Genomic DNA, 10703 nt, shown 5'->3' on the forward strand with positions numbered 1-10703 from the left:
GGGAAAATCCTTGTCTCTTTCAGCTTTTCTTCCTTGATTCCTTGATGATCTCCATTTGACACCAGTCTTTCTCCATTTGTGCTTCCTTGCTTCTGTGCCTGATCTGCTCCTTTTATAGCTCAAAAGTGATTGGTTTAAAACACACGCTACATATGGCCTTATTAACACAACAAAGAAAACCCTTTTCTCAAATGAGATTACCTCAACAAGTATAGAGGTTAGGATTTACAACACGTGTTTTGGGGGGACATAATTCAATCCATGACAGAATGAGAACAAGATTTACCACTTATTATCTCAAACGAGGAGTCCCTGGTTGGTGCAAACAGTTAACATGCTTGGCTGCTAACCAGAAGTTTGGCGATTCCAGTCCACTCAGAAATGCCTTGGAAGAAAGGCCGACAATCTACTTCCAAAAAATCACCCACTGAAAACCCTATGGAGCAGTTCTAATCTGACACATACTGTCACTATGAGTTGGAATCTATTAGATTCCTGAGCAGCCTTTTTTTTTTTTTTTTTATCTTAGGCAAACTAATTCCCAATGCATAGGCCTATTGGGTTGATCCTAAAGAATGGGTTGTTAGGTAATCAACCCTAAGACTAAAAGCAATTCAACCAAATGGCAAAGGAATGGGAGTTGGTTAGCTAGCTAGCATCCTGGTCTCATCTCTTGCATTTTATGTAGCAGCCTGGTAAGAATGTGTCTTAATGTCTTAGTTCTGCTGCAGCAGAAATACCACAAGTGGTTGGCTTTAGTGTTTTCTGAATACCCGAAGGCCAGCTGTTGTAAGATATTTCTCACTGCGCTCCCAGAAAAAGATGGTCCTACTTTATTTACTATGACACGCAGGATGAGACTAAGGAATAGACAAAGGCTATGCGACATTCAAGGTCATTCATAAAGCAGTGGTATAGTCAGAAAAGAATTCCGGCACTTCAGAAGCTGGGTTTCCAAGTCACCAACACATTCATCTGAGAATTGGAAACATAATTAACTTCGGGAGTGGAAAAAGTGGGAATGGAGAACGTACCTGAGACCAAAAATACCACGTGGCCTTGTTTTTTCTGTTTATCTGACATGTGCATTAGAAATCTAGGGTTTGATCCATCCCTGTGACATCAATTTGTTTTTAAATATAATGCACTGTGCACTGTGCCTGACACATAGCTGTTTATTAGTTATCAGCATCCTTGGATAGAAAGAAACTCCTGGAGTTATCAGGAAAGGCTAGAGAGAGAGAATTTCTGATTTGGCTAAGGTGGCATTTGCTGAAGACATTGGCTCTTTCGTTTGCACTCAAATCATTCTTTCTACCTGGTGGTCCTATTATATTTTCAACAAGTGGTTCATGGGAATGGGCTGGAGCTAACTAAACTTCACAACTGAAGAGAAGTGAGTGGGTGAGCCCTGGGGTGTGGTCTTTTCAAATGAGCAAGCACATTTTCAACACAATTGGCTGCCTAATCGGGTGTTGCAAACTTGGCTGATGTATTTGGATGTGTAAGCAATTATGTTTCTGCTAAAAGCCTTGGTTGGTAATGCTTTTGTTCTCCTTTTCTTAGATGAGAACTAACAGAGGGAAGAAATTGGTATGGAAATGGTTTTCAATATGTATTGTTTTGCTTTTTAACTTTCCTTTTCAAAACATTTTTCAGTTAAGCTAGCCAACTGATCCAAGTTTTATTATACCTCAAAACACCGCACAAAATAAATAACAGAGAAAAAAGAAGCACAGAAGTTAATAGAAGTAGTTTTTAGTAATAAAACGACCTCTGATGAAAGGATCTATGTATTTGTATTAACCCCCTTCATTTAAATGTGATTACCTTTTCTTGAGTACCTTCTCTGTACTGGGTACCGTGTTAGGTTCTCAGCATTGAAGATGTATCAGGCATGTGGTCCCCAACTTCGGGAAATGTCTCACCAAGTAGGCATTTGACAGATATTGGCTTATTGTCTGAGTCACCTGAAGTTTTGTAAGACGAGCTTCTTCACTTCCAAAAGGATAACTTTAAATAACTTTAATCCACAGGCTTTGGATTTAGTAACTAATGATATTTTGCTTTGGAGTCCTTAGGTGGTACAAATGGTTAATTTGCTTGGCTGCTAACCAAAAGGTTGGAGGTTTGAGTCCAACCAGAGGTGCCTCAGAAGAAAGCCCTGGCAATCTACTTCCAAAAAATCATTCATTGAAAACCCTATAGAGCACAGTCCTACTCTGACACACACGGAGTCATCATGAGTCAGAGTCAAGTCGATAACAAATGGTGTAATCACAGCCTCCACGGAGATTTTTGCAGTGCAATTAACATATGTTGCTAATTAATGTTAAAGGAGCCCCGGTGGTGCAGTGGTTAAGCACTTGGATACTAACCTAAAGGTCAGTGGCTTGAACACGCCAGAAACTCTGTGGGAAAAAATAACTGGTGATCTATAACCATAAAGATTACCTGTGGCTGTCAGGTCGATTCCTACCCATAGCGCCTAGAAAACCCTACGGGGCAGTACTACTCTGTCATATAGGGTTGCTATGAATCAGATTCAATAGAATGGCACACGGCAACAACAACAATTAATTTCAAAGGTACTTCTTATTGATTCATTGGTGGCCAAAAAGCAGCAGTCATGTCTTGCCTCAAATCCTCTACAGACCCAGAAAAACTAGATGGTGCCCGCTATCACCATGGACTGCTCTGATAGAAATTATGGTAGAGGGTTCCTGACAGAGTGGGAGAAAAATATAGATCAAAATTCAAATTCACACACACAAAAAAAGACCAGAGTTATTGATCTGACAGAGACTGGAGAAACCCCTGAGACTATGGCCCTCAGACACCCTCCTAAGTCAGAACTGAAGACACTCCCAAAGTCCACCTTTCAGCCAAAGATTATACGATCATGTAAAACAAACAATAACACACGTGGGGAACGTGTTTCTTAGTTCAATCAAGTATAGGAGCCCTAATGGGCACAACCGCCCAAAAGCAGAGAAGTTAGAAACGGACAAAAAACTGGACAAATGGACATAGGGAATCTGGGGTGTAAAGGGAAAGAGGAGGAGTGCTAACACATTTTGGGGATTGCAACCAGTGTCACAAAACAATTTGTGTATAAATTTTTGAATGAGAAACTAATTCGTGCTGTAAACTTTCACCTAAAACACAATAAAAGAAGAAAAAAAGTCTACGGAATTAAGCAAAGCATAAAGAAATATGTTTAAAAAGTCATGTCTGCTATAAAAGTATGGAACTTTAGGATCTAAAAACACATATTCTTGCAATCACTTCCTGCCCAATTGTATATGTTTCTGTAATCCTGGTAATTTTAGTGCCTCAGAATTTCAACCTCAAATGAGAATTTATTTATCATTCTTTCCTGAAAATGTCTCCATATGAAAAACCAAACTGACATTTCCTATGTAAGCAACTGTGGTAAAATAGAAGAGCTGCATTCAAATCCCAGCTCCTTTGCTTATTAATTCTGTGTCATCAGTGACATCCCCGTGTCCCCTTCCTGCTCTATTTCCTCATATGATAAATGGGGGATTGCTCATTTCACAGGATGGCTATGAATGTTAAATGAAATGACCTATGAGAATTTGCCTAGGAGAGGGCCCAGGCACAAAGAAACAAACAAACGAAAAACAAACCCATTGCCATCGAGTCAATTCCAACTCATGGCTACCCTAAAGGACAGAGCAGAGCTGCCCCATACATTTTCCAAGAAATGCCTGGTGGATTCGATACGTCAACCTTTTAGTTAGCAGCTATAGCTCTTAACTACTACTTCACCAGCGTTTCCATTGTAAGTGCAGGTTTTACCTTATTGAGAGGCCAGGGGATGATGTTGTGTGGCCTTACATGGCCATCCTGCCGCTATCTATGTATGCATGAATTTGAAGGTTGGAGTAATCAGTGAAAAGAGTAATATAATACTTAACATGCACTGTCACAGTTTGCAAATGAACACATCCAACAAGCTTGGAATTTTACTTTTTCTGAAATTCTTCCCAGAATAGACTATTATTGGTCATGAAAGTAAACACCCAGCGCTTAACCTTTACAGTGCTTTTGCTTTCCTGGATACATAATTTTTGGAGTACAGAAATCAACAGAGTGAGTGCTCATGAAGACTTATCTTTTATTTCCTCCATGAAGCACAGTAGCTAACTCTCTTGGTTGGCCTAGTCACATCACAATCCTCCCTTTCGAGCCAGGTTAATGGTACATATCACCATGGCGTGGGCAGCAGCAATTTGGGCTTGACTGGGGAAGGTTTGGGCTGAAAGCCCAGGATACATGAGGGTTAACAGTGGACCCATCAGTATTTGGTTATTCAGGTATAGATGTAGATAGACTCTGAGTCCAAAGAGCAAATTTAAGCCTGAGAGGTCATTCTAAAGGATTTCATACCTAGAAACAGAAATTGAAGTAAAGGCCAAACTCTGTTGCTGTCAGGCAAGGAGAAAAATGACTGAAGGGAGCTACAGCAGACGTCAGGACAACCAGGATGTGGCCACGCCCAGGAAATTTCAGAAAAAAAGACTCAACCACCAAGCCAGGGCAATCACCATGATGAGATATGGATCCTTGGGAGGACTGATTTGATGCTAAGCCAGGAGATTTGATGCCAAATTGAAAAAATACTAAAAAATTTTTCTCCTGTCTCACACCATTCTATCCCTGTGATGGTGGCAAGTCTGATGAGATACTGAGAAAGGCAGAGCTTTGGAGTGAAGAGCTGATGTGCCTGTGACAAAGAGTTCTGGGACTCCATCAGCCACCCGCACATGAAGAGGTTAACCGCCAGAATTCCAAGCCGTGTTCATGAGCTGGCTCAAAATCATTCTCCAACCAGTTCCTATAAGGTCAGGGAAGTCTCTACTTTCTGCCCTTTATTCTGCCCATATTGTAAGCCATGCTATGTATTCCAGAAAATTTAAACATAAATTGCAGATAATAAACCTGAAGTGTAGCAAGAAAAGTCTTAAGATATTAATTTTGGTATGTGATTTGTCACTTTACTTTTCCTGTCCTCAATCAGAGGAACCCACATTGCCTGAAGTAGAATTAGGATGGCTATGCCAACAATTCTAATTAGAATGAAAGAGTTAATGTTTTATATTGACTTCCGAATTGGACTCTCGAAAAGCAACATTTTCTTTGACCTAATTTTTTTTGTCTTTTTGCTTTTCTTAATTGATTAGCAACTTTAGCACCCACACTGTCAGTTGGCTGTCAACCCAAGAGTTGGAGATATTTAATGAAATCAAACCACAGAGAATTGAAAAAAAAAAAATGGGAGAGTAATGGAGGAGAAAAGGAATGACTTATGGATATTGAAAAGCCAACTTGTATGCAAAGAAGTTTTGAACTAATATATTTTAAAATGTTATCTGTTTATTCATTCCTTTAATGACAACAACAACAGCCATACTATAACACTTATTGAGCAATTTCTATATGCTGGCCTTGGTGCAAAGTGCTTATGATCAGTTTATTCTCCTCAGGATGCAAGCTCTTTAAGGGAGGGCTTTGTTCACTGCTATGCGGACATGTTATCAGAAGGGACCAGTCCCTGGAGAAGGACATCACGCTTGGTAGAGTAGAAGGTCAGTGAAACAGAGGAAGACTCTCAACGAGATTGACTGACACAGTGGCTGCAACAATGGGCTCAAACACAGCAAGGATTGTGAGGATGGTGCAGGATCAGTCAGTGTTTCGTCGTACATAGGGTTGCCATGTGTCAGAACCAACTCGACAGCATCTAACAACAAAAACAACAACATGCCCTCTGGTGCCTAGAGCAGGGCTTGGTGTGTAATAGACACCTAATAAATATTTGTTGAATAAATGAGTATACTGACTTCTTATATCTGCTGTCAAGAAGCCCTGTGAACTAGGTCCTCTCATCACCACCGTCCTGCAGGTAAGAACCTGAACTATGAAGTCCGCAGGTTTTGCAGACTAATTCAGAATATGTGCAGATTAGCCCACCAAGACTGTTAACTCCTGCTTCTATTTTTAATTCCACTCCTTTTTCTAGTTTTTTTCTCATCCTCACAGCACTTTCAGTGCAAGAGGTACAGCCAGCTGCTATGACCCATAGCTGTAAAGCCAATTTGCAGCGAAGTACCTCGGAAGCCAAAATTTGCGATTCCGACTCATCTAGTCTCCTCTTTCCAAGCAGGTTTCCCTCAATCAGAACAAATAACTCATTATTAATTGAAGTTGGATATTGATTAGCTCTCTAAGATTGCACGCATTTGCTTTTCTTACCTTTTGAAAAAATAATTTCTTAGATCACAGTTACTAAATCCAGTCGTCAGGTTTAAATTTTGAAGAGAATCAGTCAGACAATGTGGAAGCTGAAAGGGATCTTCAGGGACATCCAGTGAAACCCCCCTCTCCACCTTCCCCCCGCAAATAGATGGGCAAACTGTGACCCAGAGGGTGAAGTAATCTGTTGAAGGCAACCCAGTGAACCAGTGAAAGAACCAAGGGTAGAAGTCTCCACCAGCCCAGTTCAATGTAAGTCCTAGGCTCACTTACTGGTCACAGGCTCACCTTTAATTCATTAGATTCAGTTATACTCTGGCTTTAGAATAGGACATACTAACTTGGATGAGACCTGTGATTTTTCCTTCCAAGTATGCTGTTTCAAAAAATATGTGGGGGTAGTAGCTACCTCCCCTCGAAGCCTGGAATGTCCTTAAATTTCTCCTTGTTACATTTACTTGTATTGCTCTTCGTGATTTTATCACTTGTTTGTTTCCCTTAAGGTCTGACACAATTCCTGAGTCAGAGCAGGTGCTCATGCCATACTTCTGTACTCTAAAATAGACATTAAAGATTTAATCCTCACTAGGAGCCCCTCCCTATAAGGACCCCTGGTGGTGCAGTGGTTAAGAGCTTGGCTACTAACTCAAAGGTCGGTGATTCAAACCTGCCAGCCACTCCACAAGACAAAGATGTCACGGTCTGCTTCCTTAAAGATTATAGCCTTGGAAACTCCATGGGGCAGTTCTACTCTGTCCTATAGGGTAGCTAGGAGTTGGAATCGATTTGATGGCAATGAGTAGGAGTCCCTGTAAGTTGAATATAACTAGATGACACTTAACAACAATAACAACAGGGGTCCCTGGGTAGTGCAAACTGTTAAGCACTTGACTACTAGCCGAAAAAGTTTGTGGTTCAAGTCCACCCAGAGGCACCTTTGAAAGAAAGACTTGGCGATATGATTCCAAAAGTTCACGGTATTGAGAACTGCATGGAGTAGTTTCACCCTGCACATATGGGGTTGCTCTGAGTTGGAACTGATTCAACAGCAACAACATCTAACTAAAATATGACCCTCACAGTTTAAAAGATGACAACAAAGCTAACCAACCAGCCAAAGAAGGACAAAAGGAGTCCCTGGGTGGCAGGAGACCCAAGTTCAATTCCTGGTCAATGTGTAGCCACTACTGTTTGGTGAGTGATGACTTGCATTTTGCTATGTGATGCTGAACAAGTTTCAGTGGAGCTTCTAGACTAAGACAGACTGGGAAAGGTCCTGATGGTCTCCTTCAGAAAATCAACCAATGAAAAACCCATGGATCACAGCAGTTAGATTTGCAACCAATAGGACCTGGAGGCATTTTGTTCCGTTGTGCATGGGGTCACCACAAGTCAGGGGCCGACTTAACAGCAGCGATCAACAACAACTGAGGGATGAAGACATTTATGATTTGCTTTCTTGTGGATTAGCTTCCAGAGTTCCTTTTTTCTGTTACTTGGCTTAGGTGATTTGCATTCCTGTAATAGCATTATAAGAAGATGTAAGCTACTCTACACAATTTTCGTAGGGCAAGAGCAAATTGCTATTGAACTTAAGGGGAGTTTGCAAGTGATTTGAGAAGGGAATGATTGGGCTAGTCAAGTTTCAAGTAGATGGCCTCTTCAGTTTTATTATCATGATATCAAGAGTTGAAAAAATACATATCATGTCTGGGCATAGCAAGAGCATTTTCTTTAATCACTCTGTGGTTTTCTCTTTTCCTCTTGGCTTACTCATACCTCTGCATTTGAACATTCACTGTCAAAGCTTTTGGCCTCAATGATGGAATTTTATAGTTAAGCAAGTATTCTGGACACACTGCAACATATGAAAGTTATTTATTTAGAAAATAAAAACTACATATGATCCTCAAATATGAAGGAATGGACAATTTTTGTTGTGTAGATTATTTTCTGTAGAAGCACTGGGAACTAAAGTATATAGGGGAAAAGGTCAGCTTTGGCTCTGGGAAATCGTTTGCCTGATATTTATTTCAAAGACCCTTAAGTAAATCTTCACAGAAGTGTATGAAATCAACAGTATACTATTGGGGCTTAGCTATGGTTTGATTTTATTTCCAAAGCATGTATATATTGTGACTGTGTATCTGTATTTGCTTAAGTCATACAGCAGAGTCACCTGCCAGGCGAAAATCTCCCCTAAATTACAAACTCTTTACTTCTCTTAACTGTCTGATGTTCTCATTTATTCAGTGGTTACACAGTTCCTTTTAGTCTACGTTGATGGTGACCGAACATGGGAAGAGTAAAGGGAACAACATGACACATTGTGGGTGAATCCACACTTTACTGTCTCAAGTTACACATTCTTGTGCCTTAATCTTGTGCTCTGGTATTAAATAAAGTTTTGTAGGCAGTCTCAAAACTGAATAATAGTGGCGAAAAATGTAATGTAGGTTGATTCTTTCCTTCTATGAGGATCTGTTAGAATTTGTCTTTGAGTATCATTTTGTGAAAGATCTGAAATAGTACGCAGCTTCCATTATTCCTGTCCCTTAAGGAAATGATTGGAATGTGGCTTCCCAGCCCTGGTGGCACAGTGGTTAAGAGTTCAGGCTGCTAACCAAAAGATCGCAGTTCGGATTTGCGAGCCGCTCCTTGGAAACTCTATGGGGCAGTTCTACTCTGTCCTATAGGGTCTTATGAGTTGGAATTGACTCGATAGCAATGGGTTTCAGGTTTTTTTTTTTGATTTTTAGTTAGATTTTAAGTCGCCATATTTTGTTTGCTTATTTGTTCACTTATTTAAAGTTCATGGCCAGCTTTTTACAAAGCAGCTAGCTGAACACTCCACTGACCCAGCACAATATATCTGGGCAACACAGTGTTTCAAACTATAGGCCGATATGAATTTGAGCTTAGGGTTAAGTACAAAACACTTGCCAAATCAGCTTCCTCTTTAAAGGGTTGGTTTTAATCTCTAACGTGTTCTTATTATATTAGAATATAGGCTGTACCAGCACTGGATTCACATCTTGGTATTCAGCCCTTAATAAATTAACAAAATACACTGGACAAGGGCAAGTTGGTGTGCACTCACTTTCACCTAATTGATAGAGAAAGATAAATTCTAAGGTTCAGAAAAAGGAATCTCAGGTTCACATTTCTTTTAAAACTTTTTTTTATCCTGTGGAAAGCTCTTTAGTCGAGGTATCCTTTCACTACTAGTGCCATCGAGTCTAGGGGGATGGAAAACATTAAATTATGCATAAAATAAAAATATTCTCATCATTTTCCTTTTACTTCTGATTACGAAAAAATTTTTTTTTTTTTTTATTGAGGATAAAGAAAAAAGAAAAGTTTCTTTCCGCAAGGCTCTATATTACCTGTATTTGCTGCTAATATATAGATCTGGGATGATCCCTGGAGGTCTGCGTATCCCTACACATTCTTCTATGCAGGAACCACGAGTATGACTGATACTTAGAGGCAAAAAAAAAAAAAAAACTTAAGGTTGAAAAGAGTACAGCAATGTTTTCCCTTGGCTTTTCTTTCAAGGTTCAGGTTTTATGATATCAAATTCTTTTAGAATAATTATATGTAAACTTGAGATAATTATGTGGGGAGGCAAAATTTGAACTCGAAGATAGTTTTCAACGGTATGTATTTGACAAGCGCCTCCTACCTTTAGGTCTAAATTTGAGTGTGGTCTGGCTTATGAATCTCTGATTCCTAAGGAAATAATTTTAAACAAATTGTGAAATGTGTACACAAACTTATGACTTGGCTCTGGCATGGAAGAATGGTCTCTCAGAAAGAATAAAATCCTAGGGGTTATAAATGGGTCCAAAAGAATTACATTTTTTTTTATTTATACTTCAGAAATGTAATCAAGTGAATGAAATGGTTTCATATACATTTTTTACATCCAACAGCAGTGACACACTGTTCATACATTAATTCTATAGTAAAATGTACATCCTTTTTTGCTAAGTAAGACTTGCCAAGTGTTCATGGACAAAAATCCGTTCATTGCAACCTGAACTAGTGAAATAGCAAGGGTAAACCATGTTCCTTTCAATAGCTTTATGACATTAATAAAACTACTGTCCAAGTACGTGTTAATATTGGCATGTGTAGGAGGAAGTCTCACAGATTCTTCAAAACGTGATTGCCCAATTTGGAAACTTTACAAAATAATCTATTGGATTTTGAGACTGAATCTGCCCAGGGATATGAAAGTCCAGGCTGGTTTATTCTAAGTGTATTTCTGTAGCTCTATTCCTAGCTGACTATTCTTCGAGATTCCCTAATCACAAAGAAATGCATTCTTAGAAGTTAAGCAGCTGTAGACACAGAATGCTGATGACATTTTCTCCATATCTGAGTTATCTAAAGAAAACCCAGTTAGTGGTGATTTT

The sequence above is a fragment of the Elephas maximus genome, chromosome 8, assembly GCF_024166365.1.
Source record: "Elephas maximus indicus isolate mEleMax1 chromosome 8, mEleMax1 primary haplotype, whole genome shotgun sequence".
In the NCBI taxonomy this organism is placed as follows: Eukaryota; Metazoa; Chordata; class Mammalia; order Proboscidea; family Elephantidae; genus Elephas; species Elephas maximus.